Source organism: Diabrotica virgifera, chromosome 1 (genome assembly GCF_917563875.1).
Source record: "Diabrotica virgifera virgifera chromosome 1, PGI_DIABVI_V3a".
Taxonomy (NCBI): Eukaryota; Metazoa; Arthropoda; class Insecta; order Coleoptera; family Chrysomelidae; genus Diabrotica; species Diabrotica virgifera.
In genome coordinates, this window is record NC_065443.1 from 34,851,744 (window position 1) to 34,873,788 (window position 22,045).

At 32.0% G+C, this 22,045-nt stretch overlaps 1 protein-coding gene across 1 annotated transcript in view; it reads left to right on the forward strand.

The window, feature by feature from the left end:
- Positions 1 to 22,045, forward strand: part of LOC126882878 (sex peptide receptor) — a 1,311,932-nt gene that overhangs the window by 512,586 nt on the left and 777,301 nt on the right. Inside the window, exon 3 of the mRNA XM_050648043.1 lies at positions 742 to 808. The gene's annotated coding sequence lies outside the window, so the exon portion shown is untranslated. The remainder of the gene's footprint in view (positions 1 to 741; positions 809 to 22,045) is intronic.

The following is a 22,045-nucleotide window of genomic DNA, read 5'->3' on the forward strand; positions in this document are numbered from 1 at the left end:
AGAACCTTAGAGAAGGGGTTTGAAACTTGATTTGGTTACTTTTTGAATTTTATAATAATAATTTTTAATCCAGTTATTAAGCCATAAAAATGGCCATTTTCGCATTTTTCAAATTTTTAATCGCATATAACTCGAAAACAATCAGTTTTAGAGAAAAATGAGAAAGCCCTTTTTTGCTCAGAATGACTCAAATTATTTCAAAAAATTGTTCGAAAGGAAAAAATTATTTTTGTGAATTTGTTTAAAAAAAATTGTTTAAACAATTTGTCGATCACGGCACTGCCTGGCACTCTGTGGATATGTTATAAGGACCTCTTTTTGAGTAAGTTTGTGCAAAAAAATCGAATCGGAATAATTTCGCTAGCGCGGGCGACGATACTGCCCGGTCTATCAGTAAACCATGAACATAATAAGATACATTTGATATAAATTAGTAAATAATATTTAATTATTAGTTTATTGCATTTATAATGTTTAAAGCCATATTACCATTATATTCTACTTTCCTGCACTGGTGCGGGAAAGTGGCTGTTTTAGCACGGCTATAGAAAAGTCTATTTTCAATTACACTCTCTTCTAATTTAACTTATTATAAATAGTATCTTATATCTTACTTTTCCCAAAAGTGCTAGTTTCGCAAAATTTCAATAATCAACATATTTTTTTAATAAAAAAGAATGCACCTAATTTTACATTAATCAAAATTTTGTATTTAACCTGATCTACTATATTCTGTTCTAGGTATTCCTAATGGTTTAACTTAGAAAGTTGAACTGAAAGTGTTCACCTCACTGGTGTGACATCAAAGGTAAGTGTGAGAAAAGGATAAAACATACTAAGGTGTATTATGTAGATATGTATATACGGATCAGCAAGCAATTCGAATTTAAAAATATTAAATCGCGTACAATCCAGATCTTCAGAACATTTTTAAGTGCAATGGCATCAACTCTAATAAACTTTGATCTTTGATCTAACGGAGTATACTGGAATTCCATTAGAATTACGTAAAATACTTTTAGCTCAAAAATATTGCATAAAGCTAAAAAACATTAATAGTGCAGTCGGGTTAGACGAATAACAAGCTTAACCTTGCATGCCGAGCTGCACCAAATTTTATTTTTCTAACATTTAGGGGAGGTCAATAGTAGTGTAAACTTAAAATCTCGACTGAATTCCGCCGTTGCGTGAGCCGCCATTTTGATTTTAAACAAGAACCGTTTTTGCTCAATATCTCCGCCTAAATAGCCAGAACTAAAATTGTTCAAAATATGATTTCCTATAATTTCTTTTTAACAATTTTTTTCGTGTGGTTGTTATTTTCCGAGTTAAGCGGGAAAATAGTAAAAGACGGTGGAGGAAACATAATTATTGAATTAAATCTTGTTTCCGAGATGCGCCAAATTTTATAATTCTAAACATTAGGGGAGGTCAATAGTAGTGTTATTTTAAAACCGCGACTGAATTCCACTTTTGTGTTAGCCGACATAATAATTTTAAAGGAGAACCGTTGTTGATCATTATCTCCGCCATTTACAACTTTTCGACAAAAATGTTAGAAACTAAAATTATCGAAAATGCAATTTCCTAAAATTTCTTTTGTACATTTTTTTATGCGATCGATATTTTCCGAGTTAAGGGAGAAAATAGTGGAAGCAGAGGGGAAGCAATTGAATATAAACAAAAATAAAGAGAAATAATATTTCTAAAATATATTATATAAATAATATAAATAATATTATATAAATTATATAAATATATTGTATAATAATAAATTTTATACAATTTTTGAAACTTCCAATGAAACACCAACCAAACTATATAAAAGACATAAGTAATAACTTATATCCATTAAATTCAATTAATTTTAATTACTAGCGGGTTTATTGGCTGAATTTGTCTATTGACATTTTAAGTTTCACGTCAGCTAATATATTTTCATGTTTTCAACAATTTTTTTTAATCAAAAATGAATAACCATTTTCAATTCCGTTTCAACACGAAACTACAGCCGCATTATATTCTAGTTCAATCAGAGAGTGCAGCAAGAACCTCTACCGGTTTCGAAACTTGTTAGTCTCTCATCAAGAGGCACATATTATGCTGCTCTCTCTGACCTAACCAGGACAAACCCGGCGTGCAGTCACGGATTGCAATGAACGAAATGGCAGGGATGTCCTAGCGGCAACTGCTAGCAAAAGACTAAATTTTCAATCTAATAGCACATAAAGTAACACTAAAAATATTACTCTAAATCCCAGCAGATTGAAAACAATGGGAACCTTCTCTGGTTACACATCCGAGGCTTCTAAAATTTGCAAGTCATAACGGATGCTGATACTAAAGAAAATGAGGGAATATTACAATTTATAATTCACGTCCCACCTGCTCAGCGCGGTAAAGTTCCAACGAGAATGGTTCTCCTCGTACCCTAATCAGAGTAAACGTGTAAATCAAAAATAAATAACCATTTTCAATTTCATTTTTTTTTTTAATTTTGGACCCTGTTGGGGAAAATTTCCACATTCCCGCCCCCTCGTAGATCTACCACTGGTTCTCTTCGAAAAATTGTAGTAAATCGCAATTGCAATAATATCAGTCCATACACATTTTGTCGAAAAGTTGAAAATGGCGGAGATGTTGAACAAAAACAATGATTGCTATAAAACCAATCAGGTCTTACGCTCGCGCCTTTAGCGCACACTTAAATATAAAGTACCTTAAAAATATCGATTTTAGCAAAAAAAATGAAAAATGTCACATTTGTTTAAATTTTAATTCTCCTCATTTTTGTCTAATAGGCACATTTTTGTTGTAAACTGATAATTAAAGAGATAATTCAATAATTATGGTCTAACTGTCATTATGTTCCTCCATAACTCAGAAAATAGCGACCGCACGAAAAAATTATAATAAAAAAAAGTATAGAAAATCACATTTCCCACAATTTTAGTTCTCATATTTTCAGTCGAACATAGCGGAGATATTGAGCAAAAACTCTTCTCGTTTAAAATCAAAATGACCGCTAAAGCAACGGTGGAATTCAGTTGAGATTTTAAATTTATACTACTATTGATTTCCCCTAAAGATAAGAAAAATAAAATTTGGCACAGCTCGGCATGCAAGGTCAAATGCTATCTCGACTGGGATATAATGCCATTTTATAAATTTCTCTTTCTTTATAATCAACTATTTTTAATGGGAAATAAGCCACAATTTTACCAAAAAAATTATTTTATTAACGTTTCGAAGCCCAAATCGGGTTTCGTTATCAAAATACAAAGTACTACTAAAATAAACAAAAATGTTTGTTGCTAAGTAAAAAAATTCTTCTAATAATTTATTTAATCTGACTCATTTATGAGTCGTGAGTCATAACTTTAAAATGATATCGCCAATATTTATGAGTTGCGTTCCTGGGACGACTTTACTAAGAGATAGTTCCCAACTCAAGAATATCCGTCACAAAAAAATCATAGCATGTGATCTGTCTTTAAAAAACAACCAAATGCAACGATGACAGTAAAATTCTCGCGTTTGAGATCCCATAGTAAATCACGAGGGAAAACCAGGAAAAAAAACCTCGTGATACTATCCCGACATCGTAAGTATTTGGTCTTACATTTAATTTACTTTAAAAAAAACTAATACCAAATTCTGACCTTAATATGTTTAAATTATAAATAATATTAATAATACATAGATATACAATAAGTAATACTACAATACAAAATTTGTACTAACTCGATATGGTATTAACTTACTAATCATGGTATTTTCTTTCTATTGACTTCCTCTTTCAGTATGGGTAACCACATTCTACTGCTCTCTACAGAAGAATTTGCGACACAATTGGTTTCATTTAGCATAATTAGAGCCGCTTCTTTGATTTTTCTCTTTTTACTATCTGATTCTTTCAGGACTATACTTGAATCTCTCCACTGAACTCTATGTTCATTATCCCATACGTGTTGGCATATTTGAGATCTATCAAATTCTCTATTTTAGTTATAAGACTGATGTTCACTTCTTGTAATGTTCTTGATGTTTCACCTAAATAAAATTGTTCGCATTCACAAGGTATTTTATAAATGCAATTCTTTGTTATTTCTTGTTCATTGTTAGGTTTAGTTTTAGATAGAATAGATCTCAATGTGTTTGTTGTTTTGAATATTGTTGAAATGTTGAATTTATTTCCTATTGTTTTAAGTTTCTCGGATAGTCCTTTTATATATATTATGGTATTGATATTTTCCTCGTATTATTTCTGTGAATTTTGAAAGTGAATTAAATGTAAGACCAAATACTTACGATGTCGGGATAGTATCACGAGGTTTTTTTTTCCTGGTTTTCCATCGTGATTTACTATGGAATCTCTAACGAAAATTTTTACTGTCATCGTTGCATTTGGTTGTCTTTTTAAAGACAGATCACATGCTATGATTTTTTGTGACGGATATTCTTGAGTTGGGATTGATTTCATGTAATCGAATAAGCTATTTTTTAGTAAAGTCGTCCCAGGAACGGAACTAATAAATATTGGCGATATCATTTTAAAGTCTTCTACTTTAAAATATATAATATACGTCTGAATTGCCAATATAAATGAGTCAGATTAAATAAATTATTAGAAGAATTTTTTTACTTAGCAACAACATTTTTGTTTATTTTAGTAGTATTTTGTATTTTGGCAACGAAACCAGATTTGGGCTTCGAAAAGTTAATAAAATCATTTTTTTGGGAAAAATTTTGGCTTATTTCCCATTAAAAATAGTTGATTATAAAAATGCCACAAGGAAATTGCTTCAGAACAACATTTTCTCTCTTTCTCTCTATGGGCCGGAGTAGCTCAGACGGTAGGATGACGGTAGGAGTAGCTCAGGTAATAGGCCAGGATTCGAATCCCAGCGGCAACGAGAACAGCTAGACACGTAAAAACCTATAAAAATATATAATAATAGTCTCCCGTTTTATACCGCTAACGCGGCTTTGAGATTATAGCAGGATATTCTGCTATATCTAGGGCCTTCGGTATACAAGGAAGGTAACAGCGTCAGTGCTTCACTTCAACCGCCTATTATTACCCCTGGTTTTACCCTGGTCTTACTTTTATTTTTATTCAGGCTAAGTCCAAGGTTAATAGATTATTGCATACCTTCTAACTTTAGACCAATCAAATGTTCGCTTTTTAAAGGCGGGAATACGTCACCCGTACAATTTGAAAATTGTCGTAAGTTTCAATGCTAATAAATGATTCAAAAACTTAAGTTTGGAAATATATTTTGGGATTTTCTTGGGTATAAGTATATTAAGTGGTTTTTATATTTGTAATTATGTATATCCATTTTTCCCTTAAAAATCAATAGTCTGCTGACAAAAAACTAGAATTGATTTAACAGTTATTATGTGTGTTTTAAATGGACAAAACAGTTAAATTCGCACAAAAACCAAAAAAAAGGAAAAAAGCAAAAATACTAATATGTAGGTTACTTGCTTATTATGTTTTTCGTGGAATGTGGGAATGTGCAGCATTTTTATCATTTTTATTGGTATGGAACAACAAAAGATCGAATATTATAAATACTAATTATTTATTATTAGATTAAAGTACAAAAAACACAACATAATATTAACATATTCAGACACGAGGAAGTGTTTTCTACATATTTTCTTATGTTTAGAGGTCCATTCATCTTTATGGCAACATTTTATTATCCATTGTTTGATAATCAGCCCTGTGATGGATGACCGAAGTTATCGTTAACGTAAAGTTATCCTGTAGTTATGTTATAACCATCGAATTGGTGTGATGTATCATACTTAACTTAACTATTTGCGTTATTTCTTGACAGTTCTTGAGTTATCTGGTCACTTTATAACGCGAGGTTAAACCTCAAGTTATGAGATAACTCTGTAGTTATGCAAGGTTAGGTTCATCTTTTGACTTGTTTTTAGACAGAAATCAAGTGAATTTAGAAGCTAGTAATTTAATAATTAAGAATAGAAGGGTAATACAATTTTAAAAATTATACAAAAATCAAATCGAGCGATATCAGTTGAAATTTTATTTTAAGTACCTACTGGGCTTTCTATCCAGAGTTGCCAGATGATATTTTATAAATCCCCCACTTAGAAACTGAAATTCCCTGAAATTGAAGCTCAAATACCCCAAAGTCCCCAAATTTAAATTGTTGCCGCATTTTAATAAATTATTAGTCAAATGAAGAGAACAGTAAAGCAAAATTCATACTGCAATATCAACGAGGGCCATGGAAATAATTCATAGTTCCTATCGTCTTCGATTATATGCGAGTATAATATACAGTTCTATGTACATTCGCAAATTTAATTTACCATGACCCTTTAAAATCATCCATAATTTTCGGCCCCCAAAAAATCCCACTACAATTTCTGCTTGGAAAAATTTCAATAGACGCTTTCAAATTAACCCAAAATTTTGGCAAAATACACCAATCTGGCAACCCTGTTTCTATCTACCGTTTGAAAGCAACTTAGAAACACCAAGGAACCCAAACAGCTGTTTGCTGTTCGGTCATCGGCAGTAGCCGACGACGGGTATGTTCGGAACAATCTCTCGCGCTAACTCCAACTTGTACTATTTGTACATAAGGTTCTCTTTGTTACTTCAAAATTTGTTCCTCAAAACTTCTTTCTAATATAACGTTGATTATATAACTATTTCATAACTGGGAGCGATACATCACATCAAATTTTACCTATACAGTTATGAGCACGTTATTCCTGAGAGTTATCTTAACCCTTAAGTACTAACATCTTAAAGTAATGGCGTAAACACTAACTAACCGCCTGACAGACGGGTTTAATATTTTAGTGGTAATTTTTGTTTTTGTTAAATATTTTAATGCAAAAAAATATCTCAGTGACTTACTGAAAGTATTGATTATCTAAAAAACACAGTAATTAATATAGTTTTTATGTACTTATTAAAATAAAAAACATTATAACAAGAGTGGAAGGATTGTTTGTGTACCTTTTTACTCCTGAAAAAAAGTGTGCTAAAAATGAAACAAATTAAAGAATCTTAATAAAAATTTATAATCAAGTTAAACAAAGAGTAAGAAAAATTAAAATAAAAAGGTTTTTAAAAAATGTTAAAACAAAAAAAAACTGACAGGTACTACAATTAGTACAGTGTAGCAATGGTAGTCAGTGACAACATTTTCATCACAAATTGATTCCACTTCGCTTAGGTCGTCTTCTACCTCATCAAACCATTTCAAAAGAGTTTCCTAAGGGTCTTTATTCCCTTATTTGATGATTTTTGACGAACTGGGGCACATTATGTGTAATGACAAACTGGGCACAAACACTAACACCCCGTCTATTAGACGGAAATCACATTTTGAGCCTAAATATCTTTCGAATAACAACCTGCAGCACATTGCCGAATTCAATACTACTAAAGAACAATCCAACTTGAAAAGTCATAAACGGGTGACCTTCAAAATTTTCTAGAAAGGAAAATATCCCACTTTCGACAAGCGATGCCGTCTGAGAGACGGGGTGTTAGTACTTAAGGGTTAACTTTAACTCAAACGTTAAACTTAACTTCGGTCATCCATCACACGACTGAATGTTAAGGTATTTGGGAAATGTAAAAAACCATTATTTTGTTTCCATCTGGTTCAGGAATTTTGGAGTTGCTTTTACATATAGCTATGCTACAAATGTTACCGACACTCTTCTAAAAAACATTTCATTATTAGACAAAACTACATATTATAATTATTGTTAAACTAACCTTTATATCACGGCTACGAAAACACATTTCACATAATATCATTACTGCCGTTGTTTAGGACCTAAATTAGTATTTATATTAATATTGTCCTTATATACTTAAAAACTTAACAATCATTAAACAAATAAACGATATTATAAGAAAATTTCACAAAAATATACGGAAACAAAACCACAAACAACTGCCAAATTAGATTTTGTCGTACGAGTGACGTAGATATTCCCCTCCCCCTCGCTTCCGCCCACATAGTAACGAGACAATCTACCCCCTATCTATGAACCTTGGGCCGAGTCGACATGGGGCCTACAGACATTTTTAAAATGTCTAGATGTTCTCGCCGGCTCTGGGTTTCAAACCCCGGCCTACCTGCGTGGAAGTCAGACATACTACCACCTGAGCTATCCGGGCCCTATAATTTTAAATATAACTAACATATAAATTTATAAATATATAATATTATTTTTAGATCAGACTTACAAAGAAACCCTTTTGATCCAAATAAATAACCAAATACAAAATATTTTTTTGCAATCAGTATACAGGATGTAACAAAAATGCTGGTCATAAATTAAACCACATATTCTAGGACCAAAATAAATCGATTAAACCTAACTAACCTTAGTACAAAAATATGCACAAAAATTTACAGCCTTTTAATTTACAATATGAAAATCGATTTTTTTCCATAATATGTCGAAAACTCTTAGATTTTTTATTGAAAATAGACAGGTGGCATTCTTATGACAGGAACATTTAAAAAAAATAACAGCGAAATTTTATAGGGTTTTGTTTCCTTAAACCCCCTCAAAATTTTGTGTACGCTCCAATTAAAATATTATTGTGGTACCGTTAGTTAAAAATAATGTTTTTAAAACTTTTTTGTCTCTTAGTATTTTTTCGATAATCCATTTTTTATTGAGATGCGGCTTTTTTAATATGTTTACATAAAATTTTTATGGGAGTTTATCACTTTAAACCGCCCAAATGTATGTGTACGTTCCGAATAAATTATTACGGCGGTAATAGTATATTAAGTATGGAGAACGATAAGGGTTTTATACCGATCGAAGACAATTGTTTGGAGGAGGAGTTAAATATTCCTATCATAAGAATGCCACATGTCCATTTTCTATAAAAGTCTCTAATAGTTTTCGATATATTAAAAAAAATCGATTTTCAATTTGTAACTTCAACGGGGTGTAACTCTTTTTGTGTGCACATTTTTACTATGGTAAGTTAGGTTCAATCGAACTATTTTTGGTTCCAGAATAAGTGATATAATAATTTATGACCTGTATTTTTGTTACGCCCTGTATATTATAATATTATATTGACTGAACTCATAACGCTATAACGTCGAATGTTTTAAATATTATATCAGATTTGAAGTTTCTATACTATCGATATCGGTGCAAAGGTTTTACCAATAAGAAATATCTTAAAATAAAAAATTTATTCGGTTGGTACCGAACATCTACAGTTTCTAGTCTTTGTACCTTATTCCAATTAAAGAAAATCGAAGCTACTTTTAAAACATTCTTTCCAGAATTCATTAAATTACAAAAAAAGGTCTACATTCGGCAATAAAAAGACGCTTTCAGAGAAACTAGCAGACATCGATGAATAAAGAAAATAAAATGCAACTTACAGAAATCAATTAATGAAAACTTTATGTACCTATTTGAACAACACGAAGAATCTGTTTCATTCGCATATTTACTTTATTTTCGTTTTGTTATTCGTCTTAAGTAAAGAATTAGCAGCGATTACTAAAAAATCATTAACAGAACTTATTTCTTACTAGTGTATTATAATAGACACTCACCGGTACGAAAAACGGGCATCCCTTACATTTTTGATAAAATTGTCTAAACACACTATATTTTTTATTGTTACTTGTATCGATGTTTGGCATGATCTGATAGAGAGTTTTAGGGTATGTTTTACAAAGGAAATTCGATCGAAAAACTTTTATTTAAAGAGAACTTTTTAAAGAGAGCTACAAGGATCTACAACGTTAACGGAGTTTTATTCTTTCATATGATGATTTTTGAGAATGTGGTGATTTAGTCCCTAGCATTAGGGTGAATTATATGCACTTTTTGTACAAACACGTCTACAGAAAAACTGTTCCAGAATAAATTTACTATCGAAATATGATCTTTTAAGGTAAAAAATATTTTTTTTGTTACAAAAATATATCCAAAAAAAGAACCAAGAAATAAAGCAATTTTGTTTTTTGCTCCTTAACTCTTTTCTACGAGGATATATGTAGGTATAGGTATTACTTCGCAGAAAAAAAACTTTCGTCTTTCCTCTTTAAAATGACGTTTTGTAGAAGTCTTTAGGATTTAAAATTTCCGAAATATGATTTTTGAAATTTCCCCACTCACAGATTTTTTGGGTCATTTTCCCTATTATTGTTTTGTAACTTTTTTCTACGCAGTTTTAGGTAGGTATATTTAGTAGGAAGAGAAGTTTTTTGCCTTTAAAATGGTCTATTATAGAAGGTTGTATGACTATTTTTAAGCAAGACATTATTATTGAAAGTTTTATACTTTTAACGATTTTTGATTCCTGGGTTTGCGGTCTGTTATAAATAAAACACTTGATTTTGCTTAAATGTTTTGAAACCATGGAGGTTCTTTTGTGTGAAGCGATACCTGTACCTTTATTCCCGTGTAAAAAGGTTATGAGGCAAAAAACAAAATTGCTTTCTTTCGTGTTTTTTTGCTATTTTTTTTATTGTATTAAAAAATCATTTTGACTTTAAGAGGTGATATTTTGATAGTAAATTTAATCTAGAACACTTTTCCTGCACACATGGTTGTACCAAAAGTGCATAGAGGTCACCATAATGCACCCTGTACCCAGGTACTAATTCACCCCTTTCTCAAAAACGCACCCCTTTAAATGGTAGCACTCCACGGCTTTTTCATATTTGGAGGTCCATTGACTATATGAAATAATAAAACCTCGTTAACATTGTAGTTAATTTCTAAAATACAAAATCAATAGACTAATTAAGCAATTCCCATCATTAATTTAAATAAAATAATAATAAACACAGTTTGTTTGTCTGAAAGGCCTCTCGATGCCAAAAATATTTTTATCGAATTTACAACATCGTTGAAATATCCGCCTCAGCTTCGCTGGTTGGCGCATATCCGAAATATTCAATTTTACATGACAGTGGCGCATAAATCAGGCTGAACTTAAAAGATGACATGGTATATGTTGGCTTTGTGGGTCTCCGTGATTTGTAGCGTATTTACATAGACTTGCGGCTTAATAAAATCTCACAACAAATAGCCTTAAGAGATCAAATCACACGAAATGCGTGCCAAGTTTATATCACCTTACGTGAGGTGACCATGCCCATATGGTTGGTATCCAGATTATCAAACTAAGGTCAATTTAAAACAACGAAAATGTATTCACATTTCTGACAGTATTAGAAATCGCAAAGGACAAATGCTACAAATGATCTTAAAGAATTCATTACTGTCAGAATAGAGGTAAAAAAGAAATAAATAAAGCAAAAAATAATATGTGGAAAAAGAGATGCTCTTAGATAAATAACTGTGGGGGAAACCAGTAAAATATGAAAATATAAACAGATCTTAGAACAGACACTAAGGAATATAAAAGTACTTCGTTAATTATTGGAGCACATATTTGAAAGGAGGCTAGAAGTGCATTCAACAATATGAAAGAAATATTATGTAGTAGAGACTTCAGCATAAATATTAGAAAACGAGTACTAAAGTGTAATGTATTTCCTGTTATTTTGTATAATGTAGTGACATGAACCCTTTATAAACAATGTCTTAATCGATTGGAAGCATTTAAAATGTGGACATATCTAAGAATGTGGACAGAATAACCGATAAAGAAGTACTAAGAAAAACAAATAACAGCAGGGAGGTATTGGATTTCATTAAAATAAGAAAACTACAATATCTGGGTCATAAAACACGTGGTGGCAGATATGAATTACTAAAATTAATTATGCAGGGAAAGATCAAGGAAGGTAGAAGAAAAATGTCCTGGTTGAGAAACCTCAGAGAATAGTTTGGATGCAGCTCAACTGAAATGTTTCGGGCTGTAGTGTCAAAAGTTAGAATATCAATGATGATTGTCAACCTTCGTCGCGGAGATGGCACGTAAAGAAGAAGATTGAAAAGAATATTACAAGTATCTGCTAAAAAAGCACAGGGAAAAATATATTTTCAAACAATAACCCACTAATTTTAATTGGCGACTTCACAGAAGATGACGACGTATCCCCTGTAGAAGTTAAAAAGGCCGTCCAACAAAAGAAAAACGAAGTAGTTCCTGGACCCAGTAACTCTCCAGTTGAGTTAAGTAAGGCAGCCCTTGGAGACGAGTATTTGAAGTACTAACAACTATATTTACCCGATGTGTAAAAGGGGAAAACACAGAGAAAAGTAGTGTTAGAGCTGGAAGTTCATGTATTGATTATAGGTAATATGTTTGTTTTAAGACAGCCTATTGAAAAAACATCAAAAAAGAGAAGATCCGTCCACCTAAGTTTCGCAATCCTCCAAAAGTCACATGATAGTATCCCACTCTCGCGACTGTGGCCAGCCTTGCAACAACAGGACAATAAACATACAATTGTACCCTACATTAAACATAGAGTTCTACAATTATAAAGGTTGCTGCATTACACCTACTTTATTTAAAGTGTACATCAATGTTACCTCAACAGAGTGAAGAACAAAATTAGGCGGGATGGGATTACCACAGCGTATTTGCTGACGATCAAATGACCATTGCAGCTGATCTGGACGATTCAACCCATATATGATGAGCAAATTACTTGAACAGTTGACTGAATTTGGCCTGGAAATTAATCTAATGAAAACATACCTTATGATGTTCGGTCATCTTGAAGAGAAACTCAGACTTGAGAATAGTGCTGTTAAAAATTTTAAAACTTTTAAATATCTAGGTGTCACATTCTCTCATGTAGGAACCTCTAATGTATACGAAGGCAAGGCGCTCACCAACGTGGCAACCAAATGACGTGGAAGTGGTGTATTGACCCAGTGGCAGGTAGAATTGCTAAACCTGTTTAAACATATGTAGTCGCACGTGAGACGTGCTTTTATTTATCTATTATTTTTTCAAAATTTCCGCTCTGAATTAAAATTACTTAACACTATTGTTACTCACTGTTGAATTTTATACCGAATTTCCATAAAACTCCATGAGATGGCGTAGATACCGGGCACCAGGTACCTCGTAGATTATCGCCGCAGCACTATTCGTGCTCAGGAAACAAGTTTCAAATGCCGGGCACCAGGTACCCCTTACAGCTTCGCCGACCCGATACCCTGTTCGTATTCAGCGACCTCAAAAATCCCCCGAGTATGAAAATTGAACTCATTTCCATGACTATTTTTCGAGTTGTGAATTCTTATTTTGTGAACACTTTGAGACGCACTTTAGAAAATGCATTTTTCAACTACAACAATGCAATTTTCATTTGTACTTCATTCCAATTGGTCAATAATTTTCTTGAAGCTCTCCCGCATCGAATGTAAAAGGTTTCATAACGATCCGTCTTACATTAAAACAGTTAGAGGTGTAACGCTTTATTTCCTCGCCTATAAATATTAGCTCATAAATAAGAGAAAATGAAACTTAACAAAAAAACAAATTAATAATAAGGTCTTACGTATTGGCCCTGAAGAAATAATTTGGGACTTTTTTATGGCTTATTCTAAAGTCGAAGTCGAGACCGGTTGAAATTGTACAAGCAGCTAATTTATGTGGCAAGTGGGTGAATGGAAGTGGGTAACGGCAAAAATTAATACATGGAACGTCCTTACAAAGTGTAACTAATTGACTAATTTCCGATACTGTTAAATTGAAGGCCGCTGGAGCTGGGCCGGACGCAGTTTGGTTTTGGTAAGAGGCCTCCTCTAGCGTCAAATATCATTTGGGCAGCTTTGTATTCCAATAAACTATATAATCGGTACAACAATGCACATTCACAGTAAACGCCACCGTACTAGATACATGGGTATGGGTAGGTACCTAATTGCTATGATTATGGGCTAAAACGGTCCGTTCTCAGATGTGACTTTTATCGCTGTCATGTTACTATAGAATAGAATAGAATAGAAATATGCTTTATTGCCACTGAAAATTTTTACAATTTTATGGACAAAGCTTACATATAGTCAAAAGAAAAACATAATATAAATAACAAATAACAACTACAATTTACTAAAATTAGATAAATCGTCAACAATGTACAGTATAAGATATAAAAGCCAAGACAAAAACAATTTATTGCAAAACATATATAAATTGTAAATTGAACATCCAACAAATAAAATAAAATAGGTACAACATAAGGAACTGACATGCTACTGCGCATGGAACCCAATTTTCTTAGTTATTCATTAAGAAATTCTTCTATTGAATAATATGGTCTTTTGGATAGATAGGCTTTTGTCATTTTTCGGAACTTAGGGAAAGATGTTGCAGATTTAAGTTGTAACGGAAGATGATTGTACAGTTTCTTTGCGGAATATAATATAGATTTCTTTACTAACTCAGTGGATGGAATCGGTAAATAAATATCAAAAATTGAATTTCTTGTGGAGTAAAGATGATTAGGCCTTGATGGAAAGACATGAATTAAACAAACCGTTTCTAGAATATATAAAGATGGAAGTGTTAAAATTTCGTGATCTCTGAAGTAACTTCTGCAATGTGTAGATCTTCTGAGGCCAAACAAATATCTTATTGCTCTTTTTTGCAATCTAAAAATGACATCAAATTGAGCAGCTGTACTAGAACCCCAAAAAGGAAGACCATATCGAAGATGAGACTCGAACAACGAAAAATATGTTACTTTAGAAGATGCTAAATTGAGTTCCCTTGAGACAGATCGTATTGCATAGCAAGCTGAGTCGAGTTTCTTACTTAACGAATCGATATGAAGGGACCATTTGAGGTTGCTGTCTAAAAAAATACCAAGAAATTTTACAGAATCAACGGTACTGATCTGGCTGTTATGAAGTGGCAAAGGTTGAAGAGCTCCTTTATAGGATAATGCTACTGTTTTATTTACGTTAAAAGAGAGTAAATTAGAGTCAGGCCAGGTCTTTATCGTCAGTAGATCCGAAGTTATAGTTTCATGAAGAGATGCAATAGTTGAGTTGCTCCAAGTGATACTGGTATCATCAGCAAAAAGAAAAATTTTCCCATTGATTTTTAAATTAGTAATGTCATTTATAAAGATAAGGAACAGTATAGGACCCAATACTGAACCTTGTGGTACTCCACAGACGATGTTTTTGAGACTAGAGTCAGTATCATTTGCTCTAACTAGTTGTTTCCGATTATTCAAGTAGGATTGGAACCAATTCAAAGAAATACCTCGAATTCCATAGAAATTTAGTTTTGTAATCACGATGTCGTGATTTACACAATCAAAAGCTTTGGCATAGTCGCAGAAAACAGTGGCAGTGTAAAGATTATTGTTTAGTGCTTGGTAAACCTCATGTAGTACAGAAAACATGACATCAGTGGTACATTTATTTGTTAAAAAGCCGAACTGATTTTGTGATAAAATGTTGTTATCAACGATAAAGGACATAAGTCGAGTTTTAATGAGTCTCTCAATAATTTTGGAGAGCACCGGTAGTAAGGCAATAGGTCTATAGTTGCAGGCATCAGATTTTTCGCCACCCTTATGAAGAGGAATAATAATGGCTGTCTTTAGGCACTCTGGAAATTTACCTTTTTCGAAGGAATCATTAATTAGTGAGAGAAGGATTTCCAACACATTTTCTGTGAGATTAGAGAAAATTTTTATAGATAGTCCATCAGTACTACAGGATGATTTGCTTTTGATACAATTGATTGTTTGGATAAGTTCAGAGTTATCGACTGGTCGTAAAAAGAATGAATTCGAGACCTGTCTTGAATTAGGAAGATAGGAAATAGGATCTTGTTGCGGCAAAATTGTTGATGTTATATTTTTACTCACATTAACGAAGTAGTCGTTTAGACTTTCAGGATTTGGAAGGGAAAATGATTGAGCTGTGTGAGTTTTATTTCAAAAAACTGTCAAAAAACTATTCAAAATAATTGTTTTTCCATACAGAAAATACATTAATTATTAACAGTATTATTACTCTGCTTTAAAATAAAATTTTTAAAACACCAAGAATATTATAATACTTGAAAACTTTTACAATTTTAACAAAATGACAACTATTATGTTAATATTCAGGTTTCTATGCATTTCTTGACGTTCTAAACGTCACTAGACATAAAAATAAACAAAACATTGTAACAAGTGAAGGGTCCAGGACTGTATATAATAGCCCAATGTTCCTATGTGCCTAGTAGGTTGGCTCTTACTGTATGTTCTAAGAACATATATTATACAGGGTGTAACAAAAATGCAAGCCATAAATTAAATCACATATTCAGGGACCAAAAATAGTTCAATTGAACCTAACTTACCTAAGTACAATTAATATACACACAAAAAAATTTACAGCCCTTTGAAGTTTCAAAATGAAAATAGATTTTTTTTTCAATATATCGAACACTATTAGAGATTTCTTATTGAAAATAGACATGTGGCATTCTTATGGAAGGAACATCTTAAAAAAATGACAGTGAAATTTATACATCCCAAAAAAATCTTATTGAGTTTTTTTCCCTTAAACTCCCCCCCCCCCCCTGCAAACTTTTGTGTATGTTCCAATTAAATTATTATTGTGGTAACATTAGCTAAATATAGTATTTTTAAAACTTTTTTGTTTCTTAGTATTTTTTCATTAGTATTAGTATTTTTTTATTATTAGTTACGAAGTATGTAAAAACAAGACTATTGTTTTTATAGACTGTTAAATTAGATAATATTAAAGACAGTGTTTAAATAAATAGGAACAAATTTTACTTTTATCTTATGAATTATGCAACACAGATCAATGACTGATTTTGGAATACAATTTGGCATAACAGTGCAGCGGATATGTAAAACAATTGTGCATTTAATGATAGAAGTATATAAATTGTTAACTTCTTTATTAACCCCCTTATCAACTTCTTTATTTTGAGCACAAAAGCGAAAAGCTCGGACATATATTATTTCTAACTTTACGCAATCCCTCTTTAGGTGACAGGCATAATTTTACTTTTTTAAATGGGAAAGTACGTCGTGTGACACCTCATTTAAAAGATTTTGAAATGCTGATTACACAAATGTATAATACTTTACTTCTATTTGAGAGCGTAGGCGCAAAATTTCGGTCGAATTTTTTTTAAACACATTCATTTTTTTCGAATTCTGAGAAAACTAATAAGTATTTTTTTTAAATTTAAACGCAGAATGAAAGACTAGGTTTTTATGGAGAACTGAAAGTCCCTTAGAATAAAAAAAAAGTTTCTTTTGAATAATATATTTGAAATTAAAAATCAGACTAAATTTTCTCTTTTTCTTACCACTGTGATTTATTACAATAAACATTATAGAAGTTCTTAGGTACTCTTTATCCTCGATAATGCTGTAACATTTGATTCTGCGTTTAAATTTTTTAAAAATACTTATTAGTTTAAAATACATTTAAAAATAATTCAAAAATTTTGCGCCTACGCCCTCAAATAGGATTAAAGTATTATACAGTTTTGTAATCAGTATTTCAAAAGCATTTAAACGAGGTAGCACATGATGTACTTCCCGTTTAAAAAATCAAAGTTATGCCTGTCACCTGAAGAGGGATCGCGTAAAGTTCGAAATATCGATGCTATAATATACTATGATTATTTTAAAATTCGACGTCTCCAAGCGTTTTGCTTATGTGCTAAAAATAAATAAGTTAATAAGGGGGCTAACACTTATTCCAGCGCACTGTATAAAAGCTCAACTTTAGATATGAGGCCATCCCAGATTTTGCCTTTTACAAAAATGGAGGGCATTCAAAATGGCGACTATATATAATATGCGACTAATAGCACGATTCAGAAACTTATGTGTTTGAGAACAAGCATGCTGTTTTGCTTTCGTGGATTTCGAAATTAGGAAACAAAGCTTTAGGTGATAGAACATCTTTGTAAAACAGTGCTTCTTATGATATTTCGAAAGTTTCTTCCGATGTGGCCAACGTTTCAGGTGATATCACATCGTTGGAAAATAAAGTCTCTAGCGAGATTTCTCCTCTAGAAAGCAAAGTATCTGCTAACATATCTACACTCAAAAAAATTTAGTTCGTAATATTGAATAACAGTGATTACTAAATAGTATTTCGTTGTCACAACATTTTAATTTGTTGTTTCAACGAACTTTTAGACATTGATGAATGTATTTGGTTATTGTCACAATGATTGAATAATAATTATGAGAATAACTAGAGTACATTAATCAACAACACTCAATTTATTCAGCCAATAACTTAGTTTCGTATATTTAATAAATACTGTTAATTCTGGCAGCAACTCACGTTCTTGATTTCGTAGATGACAAGCAATTACCTTGGTTTATCGTGACAACGTACAGATTTCATTAAAACAATGTACAAATGTTGTTAATATAGCGTAATATATGATTATTGAATAGATGTAAATTGATTGTTGTGACAACGAATGCATTAATCAATCTACTACTGCATTTAATTCCCACAATGAATGCGTTCATTGTGACAATAATCGTAGTTGTTGAGACAATAAATGTTTTGCTTGACTATTTGAAAGTTAACGGCTTTTCCTTATCGTGATACCCCGCCCTAGCTTCTCTGTGTTACCGAAGTGCCGAATAATAATTGCATCTCGTTTTCAAGTGTAGTCCGTAGTAGAAGGAAGTTTTTGTGTGACTATTATCGTGAAATTTCGGTCGAATTCTTTTTAAATGTATTAATTTTTTCGAATCTTGAGAAAACTAATTATTATTTTTGAAAATTTAAATGCAAAATAAAATATTACAGTATTATCGAGGGTCTGAAGTCCCTGAGAATCTCTATAATGATTATTTTAATAAGTCCCACGGGTGAAAAAGAGAAAATTTAGTATGATTTTTAATTTCAAATAGGCATACCATTCAACAGAAACTTTTTGTTTATTCTAAGGGACTTTATGCCCTCGGTAATAATGTAATATTTTATTCTGCGTCTAAATTTTTCAAAAATACTTATTATTTTTCGCAGAATTCAAAAAAAATGAATCCGCTTGAAAAGAATTCGATCTAAATTTTGCACCTGCGCTCTCAAAAAGGATTAAAGCGTTTATACATTTTTGGAATCACTATTTCAAACGCTTTTAAATAAGCTGTCACATGACGTACTTTCCCATTAAAAAAATCAAAATTACGCCGCGCCTGTCACCTGAAGAGGGATCGTGTAAAGTTCGAAACATTGATGTTATAATATACTTTGATTATTTTAAAAATCGACCTGTCCGAGCGTTTTGCTTATGTGGTAAAAATAAATAAGTTAATAAGGGGGTGGGGGAGTGTAACACTTAATCCAGTACACTGTATAAGTGAAATCATATGAAAAATCACACAGTGTAAAGTCCTTTAGGTTAAGGACAAAAAAGGGGGATTTAAAAAATTATTATTAATCAATTAATATCATACATTGGGCTATTGCCTTCAGTAATTATTAGTATAAAATACGTTCATAGTAGGAATGAACGAAGCTGATTGTAAGAATGAATAGAATTGCTTGTAAGAAAAACCGTATTTATTGTGAGAATGAACGGAATTAATTGTAACAATAAACGGAAATAATTGTAGAAATAAACGAAATACGTTAGGAGAAATAACACTGTTATTGACACAACGAATAGTCTTCGTCGGTCAATTAACGACGTTGTTGTTTCAATAAATAGTGTTCGTTGACTCAGTGAACAGAGTTCGTAATATCAATAAATAGTGTTCGTTGACTCAGTGAACAGAGTTCGTAATACCAATAAAGTGATGTTATGGTATACATAATGAATGTTCATCCATCCAATAAACGTAATACATTGGCTCAACGAACAAAAATAATGAATTGATGAACATCGTTTTTTTGTCCCAATAAAACCAAGAATTGGACAAATTTTAAGTACAGTGGAATCCCGATAAGTCGGCCCCCGATAACCCGGAAGTCCGGCTAACCCGGACCGATTTTCATCAGACAAACATTTCAACAATAAAAATGTATGTAATATAATATTTGAGAGATAATGGGTATTTGTGTAATTTGAACTATACGATAGTAAAAATGACTCATGGCACACGGCGGCAGAACAACGTTCATTGTCTCGGATTATCGGAAACAACAGGCGCCTGTTATTCCTTTATTTATTTCAAACTGTCTTAGCAATTTTTAAAAAAGACTAAAAGACTATTTAGAAATTTTTTTTAAACAATGGTCTTAGTCTGCACTGTTCTTAAATAACATAACATTGTTCCGATTGTGACCGTATTGTGTGTAGTACAGTCGTATTTCAATTATAACTCAGTTTATCACTGTATTTCATTAATTTTTACCATATTCTCCGGCTAACCCGGATTTTCGATAACCCGGATCGGCCATGGTCCCGATTAATCCGAGTTATCGAGGTTCCACTGTATTGCGTTTGTTGTCTGAATTAACATTTTTATTGATATTACGTACCTTTTTCGTTGAGTGTAAGATCACCTTTGACTTCGACGAGAAGATAATATCGTCACTAAAAAATCAAGTTTCTGCTTTCAAAGAAAAGTTGAGAGAAATGGAAAATAAGATGGAGAAAACAATGGGAGTAGACAGAGAAATTGAACCCACTTCAGCAGAGATAAGCGATGAGTCCAAATGCAAATTGGATCCACGGCCGATAGTTGAAGGGAGTGGAGTGTGGGTTCTGTTCGGGTAAAAGTCCCAACTTTCGACGGAAAATATTCATGAAATAATTATATAAATTGTTGGCCATTGTCAAATGAAATGAAATTAAATTTTTGGCAGTTGGCCATTGAAATCCAATATGTGAGGTTTTATAAAAAAATCCAACCACGTGGGAAGAGGCCTGTGTTGCTCTGGGTAAAATCCAGGCATATCTAGAACATCATTAACATTTATATAAATATGTAACATAATATAATCTTTTCCATTTAAAGGGTTTGTACCCAACATATTTTGGTGGCTCAGGCATGCTATTTTTTGGCTTTTAGAACACTGATGATGGATTTTTTAATCCGAAAACGTTTTGTCTTGTGACCGTTTTTTAGGGTATTTGAAAATACACCTTTTACAACAAATCTAGTATTTTTGTGATTTATGGTATACAGCCAGCTACAGGAAGTTTATTTTCCTCGTGGATTTTTTAATTCTTATTATATAAATAGTTCGAATCAGCTGCAAGAGCGAACGGATGATCCGAAAAAGAAAAGGCTGTAAACCTGACTATTGCTCTTTTATTGTATTGTATTATTTATATAATTAAAAACAGCAAAGTATATAATTTAAGTGTTTTTATTTAAAATAATAATAAATAAAGTGAATCTCGTAAGAGTACGAAAATATCGATACGGCACTGACCATGGTCAGAAAAAAGTCTGCTTAAGATTAAAGGGATAAAAAATATTTACATCCAAAATCCTTGCGAAAGGACCGGAAAATTGAAGAATCCAAATTATTTGAAGTTAGGAAACTTGAACCAAGATCGATTCAGGGATTTATCGTCTGAAAGTTAGGAAGGTTTTTTTTATTGTTTAGCCGTGTAGTATTTCTAATATAAACTTTTGTTCTAAACTGCGGTACCACTACAAAAATTTACATATTTACAAAAATTTACTTGTATAATAATTATAGTACACCTATTGAATCACGGTTTTTGTTCCCAACTTTAAAGAACCACTTGGATTGACATGAAATTTGGCATATTCATAGATAACATGTCATAGACAAAAAAGTGATATTGTGCCGATGTGTGCCTTTGCCCAGGGGATGAGTTTCACTCCTTCTGGGGGGTGAAAAAACATACGTTTAAAATAAGTCCGAAATTTGATAAACTGACTAATTCCAAGCAACTTTTATTCTATAAGGTTTTTTAACCAAGCCAATACTTTTAGAGTTATTTGTGAGTGAATATGTTCATTTTTCAACAAAAACAACACGATTTTAGAGGGTTTTCCGCAAATAGCTCAAAAAGAAATTATTTTAGTATTTTACCGAAAAAAATATATGCAAAAATTTAGCCGGTAAAAAAGTAAAACAAATTATGAATGTATGGGGTCTCATATTC